The 19,862-nt window shown below is 40.6% G+C and overlaps 1 protein-coding gene across 1 annotated transcript in view; it reads left to right on the plus strand.

Moving 5' to 3' along the window:
* The window catches only part of AGBL4 (AGBL carboxypeptidase 4), a 1,393,122-nt gene that overhangs the window by 96,839 nt on the left and 1,276,421 nt on the right, over window positions 1–19,862 (plus strand). The gene's annotated exons all lie outside the window — the stretch shown is intronic.

Here is a 19,862-nt window from a genome sequence, read left to right on the forward strand (position 1 = left end):
TCAAATAAATACCTTTTAAAAACAAAAACACAGACTCTGTGCTGATAAAGAAATTTAAATTTATATTACACTCATACACTTGGCTCTAAAATAGTATTTTTGTTGACTTTTAGAAATGTTTTAGTATCTCTAGTGTACAGTATATAGTATACTATATAGCTTATTGTACAAAACAGCAAATTGTCTTACATTAGCTAGTTACAGTAATTCATATCCATGATTGATTTTTCCCCCAGTTTTTGCATGTAGTTTTAAGTAGTAAACAATTAAAAAGGAACTTAATTGTGTATGAAAACTTTTTGATACAAACTTATAACTATTACTGTTACAAAATCAGTAATGTAAAACACAGATGTAGACATAAAAGAAGATCTTTATGCAAATTAATTTTGGAGAAATGGAAATGTAACATCAGGATGGGTGAGTTTCAAAGTGATCAGTAATGCTGGATTGATCTACTGCCAAAGGGAATTAAATATTGATATTTAAATTTCATGCAAAGTTTTATGGGTAGTTTAAGACTTTCCTTGGCAGGAAGAAAAATCACTAATGCTAAAAAGAAAATGCATCTTAAACATCAGAATTCTTTGATATCTGTTAAATTGGATTCTTGGAGTTCCTTTGTACCACATTGGGACTACTTGGTTATCATACTATCAGAAGATAAAAACAGCTTCAAATTGAAGATTGGAAGAGTATCATTATATGAAGAACTCCTTAACTGATTCCTCCTTATTTTAGAATATTCACAAGTAGTAGTCCCTCACTGAACAATCTGAGAAAACATATATTTTATGTAGTACATTTAGATGGAAAGCAAATGAAAACAAATTCACCCGCGTCTTGAGAATGGCGAAGATGCATGGTCAGTTCTACCTTTAGGAAAAAATGAATTTTTGTACCACTCACTCTATCAAACCAATATTGCTGGGACTAAGCGGGAATACTCCTCAACTACAAAGAGAATTTTAAATGAATCCCTTTTGCAAGAAGTTTCTCCCCTAAAATATCCAGTTAGTAATGCCTTGTAAAGGAGTGACATATATCAGAAATTTTCCCTGTTAATGCCTAGGAAGTTGCTACTGCTCTATTGAAATTAACATGCAAATACAAAGAGCCCATCGGACATCAATGGGGTTTTCCTTCATCAGCAATCAGGAGATTTGGGGAAAACAGTGGCAACACAATCTCTTGACTCAGATGAAATTAAGAGTTGAATTTAGGAAGAAAATATGGTTGTTTTCATCAGTACTTTATTTCTAATAAACTGAAGGAAAGGTGCATCTGAACAGTCAGTATCTGATGCTCACTTGTCCATCTCATAGCAAAAATGGTAACCAAAAAGACTGACTTCAGTGACAAAAGGAACAAAGCAGCATTTCTCAGAAGGTGAAAAGGAGATCACATTGGCTATTGAAGAACTACATTAAGTTCTCGAGAATGCATAATTTTCCTGGCTTCCATTTTCAGTATAAAGCTGCTAGAGGAAATCCTTGATTTCAGAATATGGTGTTATTTAGTCTTCCCAAGATGTATTTGTTTATGTATTATACACATAAATGTGTTTGTCTATCAATAGGTTTAAAGATATTTAAGCAGATAAACATATTTTCGTATTGAAGTTCAAAAACCAATCAACCTAGGGCCATATAAGCAGGTAGAATTCCCAATCTGCTTTAAACAAGAGCATACACAAACTGTATATAGTTTAAACTTAACTACCTTCCTGGAGTTTGATGTTGTTAGTAACTCAAGCAACAATAACAAAACATAAATTTGAGTCTAAGCTTTGTCTTTGTTGCTGCCCTTAGATTTCTTTGTCCCAAAGAGATACTCCAGTCCCTCTTCTATCCAGGTTGGAGCTAACAAGATCCACCTGCCAGCATAAGTGAGCAATAATCACCCTGCACTTTTTAAAGGGTCCTAGCACCTGTCCCATGGTGGCTCAACAAAGGAATCCTGCAGTTGTACACAGGGCCCTAGAAATTACCATCTTGTTACAGAGCATATCAGAGTATTGAGACATGCTTGCCACCTTGTAGGAAGTAAGTGAAAGTTATGAAGTCTAGCCAAAATTTTCGAACTTATTTGCCTAAAATTAGGTGTTTATATACATATTTAGGCATCTACATAAGTGGTCTTATTTTGAGAGATATTGGGCACCCCCAGCTCCCATTGACTTAACTGATCACATCTTTAGTAGAAGTTTAGGGTGCTCATTGTGTCTGAAAAGTAGCCCCTTTATGAAGGTGCCTAAATGTGAATGTAGGTGCCTAGTGTTAGGCATCTCAGTTTGAAAATGTTGGCCTGTGTCTTTATCTTCCCATTAATCTAGTTGGTTGAGTAAAATCAAATGTATTTTGTTTTTGATTTTAAAGCCTAAGGATTTGCTTTATATTAGCAAGTTCTGACCATTACTTTAGCCCAGGCCTCAGGCCTCATACCAGGCCTCTGATATGAGAGCTTATGTCTCAGACTCTCTTCCGACTACAGGGACCTCATATTTTCAGTGCAGAGTCGAGCTGCTTGGGTTATCAACAGCCCAAGGATCTTCACTAAATGTCTCGTTGCAGTGGTGACACATTTAATAAGCCTAGAATATAAGATTACCTTTACTTCTATTACTACGACATTCAAGGAAACACACCTCAACAAATCACAGATAACATTCTTACATTCTGTGGCTCTTCACCACTATTTTTATATTAGCACCTTTCATCCTAAAGAACCTAACCTACCTGCAGGGATCACTAACGTTCCTCCGAAACTATCTCTAGGTTTGAATATAGCGGGCATTTAACATAGTACAGCAACATTACACAACTATTTACAGCTAGAAATCATAGAATCGTAGGACTGGAAGGGACCTTGAGAGGTCTTCTAGTCCAGTCCCCTGTACTCAAGGCAGGACTAAATATTATTTAGACCATCCCAGACAGATGTTTGTCTAATCTGCTCTTAAAAATCTCCAATGATGAAGATTCCACAACCCTCCTAGGCAATTTATTCCAGTGCTTAACCACCCTGGCAGTTTTTCCTAATGTCCAACCTAAACTGCCCTTGCTGCAATTTAAGCCCATTGCCTCTTGTCCTATCCTCACAGGTTAAGAAGAACAATTTTTCTCCCTCCTCCTTGTAACAACCTTTTATGTAATTGAAAACTGTTATCATGTCCCCCCTCAGTCTTCTCTTCCCCAGACTAAACAAACCCAGTTTTTTCAATCTTCCCTCATAAGTCTTGTTTTCTAGACCTTTAATAATTTTTCTTGCTCTTCTCTGGAGTTTCTCCAATTTGTCCACATCTTTCCTGAAATCTAGTACCCAGAACTGGACACAATACTCCAGTTGAGGCCTAATCAGTGCTGAGTAGTGTGGAAGAATTGCTTCTTGTGTCTTGCTTACAATACTCCTGCTAATACATCCCAGAATGATGTTCGCTTTTTTTGCAATAGTGTTGACTCATGTTTAGCTTGTGATCCATTATGATCACCAGATCCCTTTCTGCAGTACTTCTTCCTAGGCAGTTATTTCCCATTTTGTATGTGTGCAACTGATTGTTCCTTCCTAAGAGGAGTACTTTGCATTTGTCCTTATTGCATTTCATCCTATTTACTTCCAATCATTTCTCCAGTTTGTCCAGATCATTTTGAATTTTAATCCTATTCTCCAAAGCACTTGCAACCCCTCCCAGCTTAGTATCACCCACAAAATTTATAAGTGTACTCTCTATGCCATTATCTAAATCATCAGTGAAGATATTAAACAGAACTGCACTCAGAACTGATCCCTTTGGGACCCACTCGATATTCCCTTCCAGCTTGACTGTGAACAACTGATACTACTCTCTGGGAATGGTTTTCCACCCAGTTATGCACCCACCTTATAGTATCTCCATGTAGGTTGTATTTTCCTAGTTTGTTTATGAGAAGGTCATGTGAGACCATATCAAAGACTTTACTAAAGTCAAGATATACCACATCTACTGCTTCCTCCCTCTCCAGAAGGCTTTTTACCAGTGTTCCCTCTAATTCTTTCCACCCATGTGCGGAATTAATTTTATTATGTGTACACATTACCTCCATTTGTTATGTGTACACATCACCAATTTTGATATGTGACACATCACCTCCATATTGGTGCACAACAAAATTCATATGGTGGGACTTCCCCCAGTGCGCTCTCCCCGCAGCAGCATCTGGACTTGGGGGGAGAGGCACCTGTCCCCGCTGTGGGAGCTTGGGGGCTAGGGCTGCAGGATAGGCACCCCTTCCCCAGCCGGTCCGGGCTAGGGGAGGGCTGCCCAGGCTGCACCTGGGGCCGCGCTGCTCCGGCTGTGCCTGGGGCTGCGCATAGGCCCGATCTGGCCGTGGTGGGTCTGGGCCGCAGGGTGAGTTGGGACCGGGGTAGGTGGGTCCCCGGGCAGGTTCTCTAAGTGCCTGCGTGGTGCTAAATAGACTGCTGCGCGGCAGTGCAGCTTACAGGGAACTTAGCTTGTTACCCTGTCAAAGAAAGCTATTAAGTTCGTTTGACATTATTTGTTCTTGACAAATCCATGCTGACTGTTACTTATCACCTTATTATCTCCTAGGTGTCTGCAAATTGATTGCTTAATTATTTGCTCCATTATCTTTCTGGGTACTGAAGGTAAGCTGACTGGTCTGTAATTCCTCAGGTTGTCCTTATTTCCCTTTTTATAGATTGGCACTATATTTGCCCTTTTCCAGTCCTCTGGAATCTCACATGTCTTCCATGACTTTTCGAAGATAATTGCTAACTGAAGTTTAAGTAGGCAGATTGTGGTTACTAGAATTGGAATTTGGTTGTGACATGGGCATTAACACTCACCTTACGTGCAATATGCATAATATCTTCTATGACTGTATGTGTTCAGGACCATGGCTTTTTGACTCATCTGAAAGATGGTACCACTTCCCTCAGCTCATTGACCTCTAACATTAAGGTGGAGAATTTGTGGAGAAATTATGACTGGTGGAAGAACTCTATCTACTGAAACACTACTGTCAAATACACTGTGTATCACTTCCACAGACATCTTCCACCTGAGTATAGTAGGCATCACAAACCGTGTTGTGTCACTAACTTTCCTAAAGGCTTTGTGTATCTTGAACATAAGATGTGACATAATATAACGTGCGGAACCCCACAAATGACCACTCAAGGCAGGTATGCAAGTAGCCAATACTAATGTTTGAGACCTCTCAAGAAACACAGGAATGGAGCCACTTGTGCATCTTGTTTCACTTCTGTGTTCACAGTACCTTATATTCAATAGTATCTAAGGCAGCTGGTAGATCTAAAAGAGTCAGCTTTGACGTTTATGATGCCTAGAACCTGGAATAGATGTTTACACGTTTAAAGAAAGAAATACTGATCCAGCCCTAAGACTGCTTACTATGTGAGAGCTGATGGGATCATAACACAAGGTAGTATAGGTACATTTCTTTTTTTAAGGAGGAGGTTTGAATTACATGTCCATATATCAGAAAATACATCATATTTGACAGTGGTCTGTGAAATTTTCCTAAGTAGTTCAGCTGATCTCTATGTAGGGTATTGAAACAATTTTGTTAAAAGTCAAAACTACATAGGGTTAGATGATACTTCTAGTGGCTGAAGTGGTTATTTATTTAATAAAGTCTATGCAATATAGCTTGTGTGTTCCTCTCAACATTTTTAAAAAGAAAAATCAATTGAACACACTGTTGTCTTCAAAGAAAGTAATTTTGCCATTATGGAAACTTGTGCCTATATTGGTCATGTATAAAATTAGATTTGTAAATGATTCTATTACCAAGTTGGAAGCCTTTCAAGTACATATAATTTTATTTTGGATCAATACTTGTGTTGTACTTAGTCTAGATTGAGGGTATATGTGAAGCTGTGGTAAGTGCAGTATAGTGTGCATTTCCGTTAAATTACCCAAAGCTGCCATGACACGTATCATCCTTAAAGAAGTAATGAATACGGATATGATACTAGATATAGACAATATTAATTCTTAGTGTCTTTCAAATGAGACAACTGCTGCGCTGATGAAATATTCTTTCTTGCCAAGACAGTGTTAAATTCATATGCTTTATTCCTGGTGTCTGCAAGAACATTTTAGTTGTCAGTGTTTTGTAATTACTTCAAACATACTTTATATTTCAAATTTAACACTGGTTTTTGCTTAAGGGAAACTAAGTAGCCAGGTGTGTTTAATTTTCTATTATGGTGGCGTCTGTCACTCAGAATGTCAAAAATGCATGATAAATGCCATAAACAAAATCAATGCTGTTTAAGATGATCATGATATCAGTGATGTGACACTCTTAGTTTTGTTTCCATGTAAGAACTTCTTATTTGTTATATCATGTAGCATACCTCTCAAGTGCCATTATTTTAGTCCCAAAATTACTTGTGTTCCACACAGATTTGATGTAGCCTCATTTCTATTGTTGAAAATTATTTACATTAGAAATGTAGAATCTTGGATACTGGTGACAGGCTAGCTGCATGAGAATTAACCTAGAGTTCGATGTGGGCTTGCACATCTTGGATAGAGGCATGGGCTGCTGTGGCTTCAGTGGTCTAAAACCCAAGATAGCTAGACTAAAAGCTTGTTCAGATATGTCTACATGAGCTGCAGTCACACCCCATGATTGCAGTGTAGCGTTACTCAATGTGTTATATATCATGTTTGGGCCTTCACAAGTTGAGAGAGATGTTGTATCAAGATTATTGAAGCCTCAAACTCTAAACACACAACATGATTGGATTAATTAAATGTTCTGGTATAAAAGACTTCCTTCTATATAAAACCTTCCCCTCCTGCAAGGGTGTAGCAAGGTCCCAGAGGGTGCAAGAATAGGTTAGGAATCTTGAATCTGAAACATAAAATTTTGCTTACCTTCACCATCTTGGAAAATCAGAACATATCCATCTTATCCACAAATACATGAACACAATATGCAGGCTATCAACACACAGAAAAGTTCTTTTTACGGATTTATACAAAATTTAAGTAAAATTGTTGTTTTCTAGCCTTTTGGTTGGTAAATGTATCAAGCTTTTGTATCTTAAAGAGCGAATGCAACCTTACCATTGCAAAGTTAAAAATTAGAGAGTCAAGAACTTCAAAGATTTCAGAGTAACAGCCGTGTTAGTCTGTATTCGCAAAAAGAAAAGGAGTACTTGTGGCACCTTAGAGACTAACCAATTTATTTGAGCATAAGCTTTCGTGAGCTACAGCTCACTTAATCGGATGCATACTGTGGAAAGTGTAGAAGATCTTTTTATACACACAAAGCATGAAAAAAATACCTCCCCCCACCCCGCTCTCCTGCTGGTAATAGCTTATCTAAAGTGATCACTCTCCTTACAATGTGTATGATAATCAAGTTGGGCCATTTCCAGCACAAATCCAGGTAGAATCCGATGAAGTGAGCTGTAGGTCACGAAAGCTTATGCTCAAATAAATTGGTTAGTCTCTAAGGTGCCACAAGTACTCCTTTTCTTTTTAAGAACTTCAAAGAGTAAGCCTTCTGCAGCAACATTGACTCAGCCATTGCCCATGTAGCACATTCAGCTGGGGATTAGTACAAGAATTGTAAAGTGGATGAGGAACTGGCTACAGGGGAGAGGGCCATGGGTTGTGATAAAGGTGAACTGTTGGTCTGGAGATAGGTTATTAGTGCTGTTCCTCAAGGATAAGTCTTGGGACCAATCTTATTCAATATTTTTGTTAATGATTGTGGCATAAAAAGTAGGAGTGTGCTAATGAAATTTGCTGATGATACAAAGTTTTGAGGCATCATGAATCCAAAGAAAGACTGGAATTTTATACAGGAAGAACTGGGTGACCTTGAAGACTGGAGTGACAGGAATGGGGTGAAATTCAATAGTGCACAGTGCAAGGTCTTGTCTATAGGTGGAAATTGGCTGAAATAGCTATTGCAGGGTGCACACTAATTTTGGAATAAAGTTATTTTTATTCCAAAATAGTGTCCACACAGGGACCTATTGTCGAATAGCCATCCCAGTCAATATGCCCTTGTAGACAAGTCCTTGGAAGGCTATAAACCCTTATGTTTATTATAACAACCCAATAACTGGTGCAGAAGACAGAAGCACCTTTTACAATGGATTTCTTGCTCTGGCTCTGAACCAGCTGGTACTGACTGGAGGCTGGGTATTGGTCTGACTGGGCCCTGGCTGGTAGACAGGGCAGTTCCTGTGTCATGGGGTGGAACTCCCCATTATTCAGCCTGCCTGGACTCCAGGTGATGCCCTGTGGCAGGGAGTTCTACGGGCCACTAACACATGAAATATAACTGTCTCAACCGCCCAAGCAGGGCTCACTCCCTCACTGGGACCCAGGACACAAGGAGGCAGTGGCGATGGGGTCATGAGTCATAGGCAGGAGGAAGGGTGTTTCTGCAAGACCGAAACGGTAAAAGACGGAAATCAGGAAAGAGCTGATCTTTAACACCCCCTCCCCCATCAACACAAGTGACACAAATACCAATACATATCACAGTGCCTCCCTGTAGGAGGTATCCGAGATATCTTGATTGTTGCCCTAGACATGGGCTATCCTAGGGAATGGCCCCTGATCCTCGCAACCCTTCCCCTGGAGCCACTCATTTCAACCACAACAGGACCTGGGTACATCCCACCAGCCTCCCACACACTTCGCAACCCCCAGCTTCTCCCCCCCAGTTTGCCCTCCCAGCCCATCCCAGCTGGCATTCCCTACCTGGCCTCCGCACACTCTTCACCCCACCCCATCCTCCTGAACCTGCAGCCCATATGGCCCCCAGCAACTCCTCCCGTGCCAAGTCTGTCCCCCATGTGGCCAGGCACAGAGTAGCAGGTGTAGGTTGGGTACCCACATGCAGCTGGGTAGATTTCTCCTTTTGTGGCTGAAGCCGTGGGCAGCAGCACCCTGGCAATGCTACCAGGAGCAGTCCTGAGCCTATCAGGGCCTGAGCCACAGCTGCAGTGTTATACGTACTAGGGGCAGGGAGTGGCTGGGGAGGGGTGAGAATGCTTCTTTGGAATCCTGGCTGGGGGCTGTTTCCTGCTTCTTGGAGCCCATGAGGGGGCAGGAGCATTTCCACAGCAACCTGGTTGGGGTCCACTTCTTGCTCCTCAGATCCCCGGCAGGGGTCAGGAATGCTCCCCCCGGAAATAGCCTGTTCCTGCTTTTCAGAGCCCTGTTTTCCTATAGGTAGACTGTAGTGTCAGTACCATGGTGCCTAAGGTAGAGTGGCTGCTACTAGTTGGGCCTCCATAACTTCACGGCCCTTGGTGTGATTGCACCACTTGCACCATTGTAGTTACACCCCTGCCCTTCGGTGTACAATGAAGGAGACTAAGGAGTGTTAGTTTACTCTGACTGTAGAACTGTAATGTGGCCTCCAGCCACGAGGGGCTTGTGTATTCAACAGGCGGGAGACCATTGATTTGTTGACTGTGCCTCTGTTGCTTCTCTGTGGCTGCTGCTCCCCTGCCCCCTACTGTCTGAGTACATGGGAACAGAAGCAGAGAGAACCTGCCTGCTGGGGCTGTGGTCTATTCTGCTTGGCGGGCATAATTTGCCATTAGACCATTCAGAATCTGAATATGTCTGCAGATCGCCTGGGAGTCTCCAGCAACATGTCCTGCCTGCACTCTCTTATGGTAGGGATCTCACCACTTCTGCCCTTGCCAATAACTCAAGAGACCCACCTTGGCCAGACTCTATTTGCTGTTGCTGAACCGTCTATCTGCCATGGAAGAAGAGCTTGGTGGAGCTCAAAAGCTTGGTCCAATAAAAGATATTACCTCATCCACCTTGTCTGTCATGGAAAAATTAAGTAAGAGAATGAGGTATTAGTGGGAGAGAAGAAGTGCCTGAAGGTGATATCTGAAGACTAGAGGGAAGAAAGGGAAGGAGAGGTCGGGGGTGCGGCTCTGTGCTTTTTGAAGTGCAGAGGGAGTACTGTGTGGGTGTGGTTGTATACTGACTAGAGAAAGCAAAGCAAAAAAAAAAAAAGGGTATTCTTCCACACTGTGGGAGCGTGGGAGAGAAGAAAGCACAGGGTTCTTCTGTGGTGCGGGGGAAATAGGAGGCAATGAGTTGATGGTGTGTCTGCTGGGAAAGAGTAGAAAGAACTGTAGGAGGAAGATGGTCTCAGTCCCATCAGTTATTCTGGATACTGGTTTTCACTAACTGTATATATTGTGTGATAGTGAATATAAGAAATATTCTGCAATTAGAGATGTAACTAAAAAGCTTGATCTTGAAGTAATAAATTTCAGGCATTGCTTTCTGCAGAGCAATTACTGTGGCTGTACTCAATTACATGAAAAAAGAAAAGACAATAAATGTACAGTAAAAATATTTGTATTCCTATTTTTAGTTGGCTTGGATTAGATTTAAGTTTTATGGGCATTTGTGGATGTGGTATTGTAACACACACTGAGCATTGGGTTACATTGTCAGGCCATGAGTCCAAGATGCAGCCACTTGTGGGCATGATAAAACCAAAATGGCTCTCTGAGTCTACTTAACTATGGAAACTGTGTGCCCCAAGGTACTAGCAGCTAAATAGGTTGCTCCTTATCCTGAAGGGGGAATGTACCCCTTTTCTATTGGGTTCATACAGTTAGCAGCTGGGATCTTAGGAATATATGGGTGGGGATTTACTGAGCTGCCCTGCAAATAGGTGTCTTCATGCATGGGTAGGTGCTTCCCTGGTTCAGCCAGAGAAGAATGTTAAAGGATTCATTAATTACTGGACTCTCCATGTATGATAGGTCTGTCTGGAGATCAGCAAAAGAGGTATAAAAGAATCAATGCTTCAGAGCATCCCCAATCCCACCAATAAAAAATTGGAGGGCAGCCAATTTAAATATGGCAGTTGAGGTTGGGTAACTCTTATGTAATTTTTTCTCTTTTTTAAAAAAAATCCATACACTGAGCTCAGGGTGTGTTCTTAGACTTGATAAAATAAGATGACCCTAAGAAGTCAGAATAGATGGTTCATTGAATCAGAAGTTGTACAGCAAGGAAGGCAAGGAATACAGTTGCAGGAATTCTCAAGTTTCTGGTTATGGACATTTGCAATAACTTTTCCTCTTGACAGATTGACTTACCCCAGAGTTTGCATCTGTGGTCTTCTATGGTTTGTGTGACTCAGAAATTTTCAAATATATAATATCTGATCATACTTTGGATTGAGGTGAACAGAGGTTATGCCTGTTAATTAGAATACTGGAATACTATGTCCAGATTTGGGCACCACACTTTAGGAAAGATGTGGATAAATTGTAGAGAGCAACAAAAAATGATGAGTGATTTAGAAAACATGACCTACCAAGAAAGGTTGAAAGAATTAGCATGTTTAATGAAAAGACGACTGAGGTTGGACATAAACTTCAAATATGGAAAAGATTGTTATAAGAAGACAGTGATCAATTGTACCGAGGATAGGACAATAAGTAATCGGTTTTCTTTGCAGCAGTGGAGATTTAGGTTAACTATTAGGAAAAGCTTTCTAAGTATAAGGACAGTTAAGCACCAGAACAGGTTACAAAGAGCGGTTGTGGAATCCCTGTTGCTGGAGATTTGTAAAAACAGGGTAGACAAACATCTGTCAGGGATGGTTTAGGTATACTTAATCCTGCCTCAGTGCAGAGGGATGGATTAGAGGACCTCTTGAGATTCCTTCCAGCCCTACATTTCTGTTATATATGGGCTAAATTCTGCTCTGTTACTCCAGTGGATTAACGGATTTATTCAGGATTTACAATGGAGTTTCTTCAGATTTACACTTGTGTAACTGATATCAGAATTTATAGAGCATTGTCATTACTACTTTGGAGCAAACTCATGTGTCGCGACATCATGATGTAACAGCGGCACATCATGACACAATATGCTGATGTTTCTGTGCAGTGTGGTGTTCCATAACAGATCAGACTCTGCTGATGCTGTCTAAAAGGTACCTAGTTCATGTTATAATCCTGAGGGAATTCTGCGCCAAAAAATTAAAAATTCTGCACCAATTCTGCAAATTATATTTGTCAATAAATAAATTTTGGAGGCTCCAGCATAGTAGTGGAGTGCACAGGTCACTGGCTGCATTGAGGTGGGGGGCGACTGCCTGCCCTGCAGTCTTCCCCCTCCAGGACATGGACACGGTGGTGAGGCTGCACCCGATCCTGACACAGTGCAAGGGCTGGACATACTCCAGAAATACCCTGGGTCCCTGCCCCTCTGTGCCAGGTGCACAAGCACCAGAACAGGTTCCACACTTGGTAGGATCCAAGTGTGGAAGGGCTTCGTGGGGGGGGGGGGGGGAATCCAGGTGTGGGGTGAGAGGGTTCTGTGTGGGGCAGTCTGGGTGCAGGTGGCTCAGTGGGGGTTCCAGGCACTGGAGGGTCTGGATGCCCAGGGACTTGGTGGTGGTGGTGGGGTGTTCTGTGTGCAGAGGCAATGGGACTCTGTGTCCAGGTGAAGATGGTCGGGCTCAACAGGTGGGCGGTCTAGGTGTGGACGGGATAGGGCTCAGCAGGGGGGTCTGGGTGCTGAAGGAGTGGGACTTGGTGGGGTGCGGGTCTGGGTGCATGGGGCTCATCAGGGTGGTCCAGGTGCATGGGCGTGGGACTCATCAGGGTGGGGACTCAAGTGTGGAGGGCTCAGCAATGGGTGGTCTGGGTGCAGGGGGTGTGGCTCAGCGTGCGGGAGGTCCAGATGTAGGAGATGGAGCTCAGCGGGGGAGTCTGGGTGTGGAGGGGTTGGGCTCAATGGGAGGTGGTCAGGGTGCAGGGGTGGAGGTCTGGATGCAGGGTGGAGGGGCTCAGGATGGAGGACCGGGTGTGGAGAGGTGGGGCTCGGTGGGGTGGAGTTTGGGGGACTCGGTGGGGAGGTCCTAGGCACAGGGGGGGTGAGGCTCAGCGAGGAGGGGGTCTGGGCTGATGGGGGAGCAGCTTCCTGTACAGTGAGCCCTCCCCCTGCAGCTGAGGAGCGATGGGGGCAGGAAATGTGGGGAGGGTGCAGAGCCGGGGGAGGTTTTTAGGGGGTGGATCTGACTCAGCCCTGATCCCGGCCACTCTGTGTAGGGGAAGTGCGCTCCTCTGCCAGCCCCAGTCTAGCTGGGACTAGCAGCTGAGCCCAGCACAGTGTAGTAGCCACCGACTGGGCATTCCCAGTCCTAGATGGATCTAGGAAGAGCCAGGTGTGGTGGGATGGAGCTCGGTGGAGGGGGGCTTCAGATGCAGGGGGCAAGGCTCAGCATGGTGGGGGTTCGGGTGCTGGGGAATGAGGCTCAGTGGGGAGGGTCTGGGTATGGATGCATGGGGGTTGGATGGATGGGGGAGTGGGTCTGACCCAGCACCTGCTAGGGCATCCCCAGCCCCGTCCCCGCAGTGATTTACTTCTCCGCTGGCTGATCCAGGTGCCCAAAATGACATGCTCGCCTTGTTGGAGAGGGGGGTATGGCCACTCTTGTGGCTTCCTTTTGCTTCCCATCAGAAAGTCATTTTTCTATGGGGAAGCAAAGAAATTTGTGGCAGACATGAATTCTGTGTGCATGCAGTGGTACAGAATTCCTCCAGGAGTAATGTTAGCATTAGAGTGCTTGATAAATCACACCCTCTGGTGCGCTTTGCCAGCACTGTGTAGACAAGCCCTTAGTTTTGTCCCCATCCTTTCTTTGTCTCTCTTGTAAACTTAAAATTCATTATTGTTCTTCAGAGTCCTCCTCAGAACTTTCCTTTTCTGTGATGCCTACAAAAAAACCTGGTTAGGCTATGGGTGTGCTGAGATTAATGCGTCGTTGTTTCCTTACATTCCTGTATCTATCTGTATCCATCTGTTGCCACTTGTCTTGTACAAGTTCTTTGGGGGCAGGGACTATCTTTTTTGTTCTGTTTGTACAGTGCTGAGCACAGTGGGGTCCTGGTCTATGACTATGGCTTCTAAGTGCTATGATAATACAAATTAATAATAATCTTTGTCCCCACCCTTTGTCTCTTACACACTCAAGGGCAGGGACTGTTTTATACGTTTGTATATTACCTAGTCCAATAGGGCCTTGAGTCTCATGGAGGCCTGTAGGTGCTACTAGAATACAAACAGTAGGTAATAAGTATGACGCATTGTAAGAGCCATAAAAGATACTTTGGAAGTCATTAATGTTTTACAAGTAGTGCTGCTTGCCAACCGTATAACTAACCTGAAAGCCTGAAATTTCTGGGACCCTTTCACTGTTACGCGGCAACTCTGTGTGCTGTTGAGATCCTCAGCTGCAAGTCACTATAGAAGTTCAAAGTGTTATTTTTATTGTTTGCTTTTATATAGTTGGGGTGTGGGGTTTTTTTTTAAAATAATTCAGCATTGGCTTAACTCTATTACTGTGGAAGTCAATTGTAAATCTCCAGTTGACTTCAGTGGGTGCAAAATTAGGCCAATGCTGAGTGGTTTTGAAAATCCCACCCTTCACTTACACACTCTAATGCTTTGCTCCAAGTATATTAATTATAAACGTATGTTTAGATTTGTAAAATGTTGGAGGAATCGAACTTTAAATTATGCGTTTGCAAATGCTTTGAAAGGAAGAAAGATAAATTAAAAAGACAGCCATTTTTTATCATTAACTGAAATTGGAGGAATCTGGAATAAGAAAGTGACCCCAAGATTCAGAAACAGGTAATTACATTGTTACGTTTCCTACAGTCAAAACTGATCAGATCTTTTTCTCCCCTCCTCCCCACCACCACTCATAAAATAGCAGCTGAGAAATCATGTATAAAATAAAGGTACTGAGTCTAGGATTGGTAATTTCCTGGGAAAAAACTAGTTTAGGACAGGGTGCTCTTAAATACTGGTTTAAACCCAAGTTAAAGTGGGAAAAAAAATTCATCAATGTCCAGCTAGTTCAGCAAGCATTGTACAAATCTTTTCAAACTTTGGATACATCTATTCAAAACTGAGGAATAGGCTTGGTCTATCCACTACATCAAAGTTGGTCTTCTGCTATGGAATGTTGCATTGCCACATAGACCTGGACTGGTAGTCTCCAACTTTGCATGCTTCTGATTGCTTAATGCGTCAAGCCTACAACTCTGCATTATTGTCATTTTCATATAATTGAATATTTTTGACTTGTTTATGTAATATTGAAAACTGAAATATGAGCTATGACATGTATTATTTCCTTGAGAAAATACCAAACCAAAATGTATACAGGCTCTCTGATGTTCTGTATTATAATCACGTATATTAATATTAAGTCCACTGCAATTTTACTTTTTATGTGTACAACTCTAAATTAATCTGAATTTACTGACTAACGTAACCACAATCTGAATACTTAACGAAAACCAAGTGTAATGTGGTGTGTATTAATGAAACAGTTTTAAAAATAGAAAATGGCTTAACATGGAACCATCTAATTTCCCCCCGTGGTGGTAAAACCATTATTTTACCTGGCAAACACCATATCATTCCTGATGGAGTCCTTTCCCTCCTCCCCCTCAGCTCCAGGGAGTTAAGGAATATAACACGAGATTCATGTGTTGACCTTCAGAATGGAAGTGCTGAGTTTAAATACCTAGCAGGAGATCCTCAACTGATGTCAATTGCAATAGCTTCGTTGACTACAGTGGAGATATATCAGTTTACACCAGCTGAGGATCTAGCCTGTAATCCTTAAATAGAGAATGTCTCCTGTCACACCAACGCTGGTGATGTTTCTTATAATTTTCTTGCAGACTGAGGAGCTACATAAAAGCTTCTAATTTTCACACTAGAGCTACCACAATGAACTGTAGCTCATTATTGTAAACGGATGACAGTGTTGATACTATTGTAGGCAGTGACTTTTTATTTAAGGGAAGCATTAGCCAGCAGCTGGTAGATTTCTGACACACAAAAAGCTTCCTGTTAGCAGGCAGAGCAAAGAAAAATGGATTTGAACCCATTAGTATCAGAATTACATGTCAAAAAGCTAGAGCAGAGTTCAATTTATTTCTGCAATATAGAGTAAGTTAGACATTGACTTGACAATTATTCCACCTTACATTGCTCTGGTTGTTCTGAGATGAACATTCCAATATCAAATCATTCTGTTTGGACATCTTTTAGTAAATAACATGCTGGTCTAAACAAGGATTATATCACACAGGGACCTAAAGCTAGAATCTTTTAAAGCGGAAATTAGTATTTTATTACTCTTTTCCCTAAAGGATGTATATAAGTGTGAAACTTATAGATTTATAGATTTTACATACATGCATTTGTTTCTGCTATATCTAGTGTACATTGTTTAATATGGTTTGTACCACCATTGAAAGGGTAATGTTTCCAAAGCTTTTATAGCTTTGAATAAACAATATAAATAATCTCTCCCAAAACATTTGTCTTCTATAAACTGATAACTGAGTACCCTAATGGGATTGTTTTTTCTGTCAATCTTTTTTCTGGCCACCTTTCAAATGGAATGACAGTAAGTGAGCAATAGCTACCAATAGGTAGATGATTATTATACATGAATCCTACTTCTCTTTATTTTGCAGTTAATGACAAGAATAGAAATGTATTTATTTTATGTATTTAAGATTAGCTATTGTAAAGATTAGCCTATCGAGGTATTTTATGTACATGAGAATATTTTTCCAGAAATTTCTCATGCATAAATACACATGAAAATTCTAAATGTAGATGTTTAGTTAAATTATTCTAAGAGAGATACATTGATTTCTGCTGTCTCCTTTCAATACATGCAGTGTATGTTAGTAGGAAAAGCCTTTCCTATTGCACACTGAAAAAATATCTGTTGGTAGTCAGCGGAAAGGCATATTCATGGGAGAATCAGAGTGAATGTTAACAATTGAATTATACTTACTCCATTTCCATCAGCATAAGCTTTTTTCTTTGGCTGTTGGAAAATAACATGATTGATGCTTATAATACGCATGTCCATGTTGTACCTGAAGTGTTGGGAGTGTGTGCTTGCAAATTAATGGGTTTATCAGACACCAAAGATTTGTGCTTGTAAATTTCTTTTTGTGTCTCACCATAATTTTTTATGGGGAAATATTTATATAATTTTGGAAAATTCTGCTTAGACATGTGTGATACTCCTCCTGAGTTGAGAATTTGACCCTAAAACCATATCCATCCTTCAAGAAATATTTTAAATCCTTTACTAAATAAAAGTCCTACCCATTAAGGTAAAACCCAAATCATATATCAGAAAACAAATAAAAACAAACAACGAAGTGGACCCAAAGAGAGTGTTCATTTTTCCCTTTTGGAGATCATCTTTAATAGGTATATTTTAAGTGGCACCTGTTTACATGAGTCCATGTTAAGTAAGCACTTTTTTTTTAAAGTGACCCAGATAGTATTATTTTTTTGCAAGCTGTGCTAAATATACATTTCAAACCACCTTGTATAGTTGACTGGTAATAAATATCAAGATTATCTAGGCATTTATAACTAACAAATTAGATTTGGCAGGTACAGATTAAACGGTTTTTGTCTAGATTAACAGGGTGTTTGTTGTTGAACTGTTTTAGTTAATTTCTCTGAAAAACCCTGAAATTCTATTTATTCCACATCATTTAACGTGTTGTCCATATACTTCAGATTAGTAAGTATATTTTGATATATGATGGCATTTCAACTACAATGTTCTTTTATTGTAGTAAAGCTTATATAGTTATTTTTATGTATTTACCAAACTGCTGATCTGTAGTAAATTATTGACATACTAATTTGGAAGCAATATTCAACTTCTTTTTCTCTCCCAGGAACAATGATAGTTGTGGTTGTGTATAATATAATAATGGATTTTTAAAAAAATCACTGTAAATGCATACCTGTGAATGACTATTCCCCCCCCAATGGTCAGGGGTGAGCGAATCTGGGATGGTGGGTTTACCTCATCTCTGATATTGACAGAAATGCTTAAAAGAGAGAAGACAGGAAGAGTTTTGAAAAAAATATTTAATTTTTATGGTAAAACTGGCTTTACAAAAGCCAAACAAGCAGAGATATTTTTTTTCTGTCAAACAATCTTAATGTTATCATTTTGCCAAACTGTATTTCTTTGCATGATGTATGTGTTGGAGATGTTTCTGAATTTGCATTTTCATTAGATTTAGCATTCAGCACCTAATACCACAAATTTGTTTTTGAAACTCTTTAATTCCCCTGAGTGTACCAACATATTGAATGCTATTTGCTTTGTATTATGTTGGCAGGAAATCTACAGTGAAAATGTTGTCAATATATATTCATAGCTAACATTGTTAACTAAAAGCAATATTGTTTTTCTATTGTAAGCTATCATAAATGTTTGGCGCCCTGGTGTGTAAGCCAAAGAATGTCAAAGAAAGGCATGAACATTTTTGAAGAAAAGTGCAGTGATGCAGTGTCAAGTTTTCAGCATTAAAATACATTCCTTTTTGTATATAGCCCTTTTCAATTTACCAGAAAGACGTATCTTCATACTATTATAAAGTTAGAGTATTGTAAGCACATGTATGTTATTAGAGGTGTTATATTAAATGAGTGCCTGGTATTCCAGCACAGTGAAGGTTGCCACTATGTTCATTACTAATTTCTTGTACCGCTTCTGGAATTGTAAAATGTTTACACCTGAAATCAGGAAGTATTTTATTAAAAGATGTACTACATATGTGGGCACTGAATCAAAAATACTCCATATGGACTACTGCTTTTGAAGATCTTTCTATAGATAGATAATTTTTTAATATGGGCTACCCGTATCTTTTTGGAAGTCAAAATTGATTTTCTTTATTAAAATCTTTATTCCCTTTCTCCAAACATTTTTCTATAGCAGTTGTCATATTTCTATATCGATGTGCCATAACTGGAAAAACAACTAAGTAGCATTCGCTTCAGTGAACTGGGGCTATAAGAATATAAAAAAAATTCTGTCTGCCACACATAACCCTGTTACAGCGAATAAATAATAAATGCTTATAAGTTAAAATAAGAATAGTGCAGCTCTTCTGTGCTAGTCTTGCAAATAATTTAAAGTGTATCTGTACTGCTCAAGTCAGAGAGCCTGTGAGCTGAACGGTGTTGTAGAAAGAAGCTGCGAGGTGGGGCACTCAGTCATAGTTAAATTCCATTGCCGGTCGTTAACTTACATTCATGTCAATACAGATTTCAAGTTGGTAGCTATATTGTGAGAATTGAATGCTTTAGACCTGTGCATGGCTCAGATTAAGACTTACCAGTACTTTACCAACTGTAATTATCTTTCTGTAACATCTTAGAAACACACCTGCTCACATGATGGGTTCCAACCATCATGAGAGCAGACTCAATCCCCCAGATTGAAAGAAAGGCATTACACCAGGACTGAGAGCTGCTAGGCTTGAAGAGACCTAGCTCAGTGGTAGGCCCAGTCCAAGAGCACAGGAACAGCTAGGAGGAAGCCGAAGCAGGTGGTGTGAGGTGAAAGACAAAGACAAGTAGTAAGTGAAACTGAGGAGGTAATGTGAGTTGGAGATAAAGATAAAGATGCACAAAACAATTGAGGTGGAGGAAGAGATTTAAGAAACTGTCAAAGGCAGGATCAAGGATGTTGTAAGAGGGATAGACGGAAGACCTACTATTTTACAAACTGACCATATTTTCATAATCAAAAACATTTATGGCAACACTTCATAGCATGGCAACATAGCCATGCAAGAGACAAGATTTAAAAAAAAAAAAATCAATGTGTGCTGGTGTCTCTGCCACTCACTTCTTACCCAGCACTGATGCATCCATAATTTTCAGAGTGGAGGATTTTTTGCTGTAACTGCAGGGCTTGGGCTTTGGGGTTGTAAAA

The sequence above is a fragment of the Lepidochelys kempii genome, chromosome 8, assembly GCF_965140285.1.
Source record: "Lepidochelys kempii isolate rLepKem1 chromosome 8, rLepKem1.hap1, whole genome shotgun sequence".
NCBI lineage: Eukaryota > Metazoa > Chordata > Testudines > Cheloniidae > Lepidochelys > Lepidochelys kempii.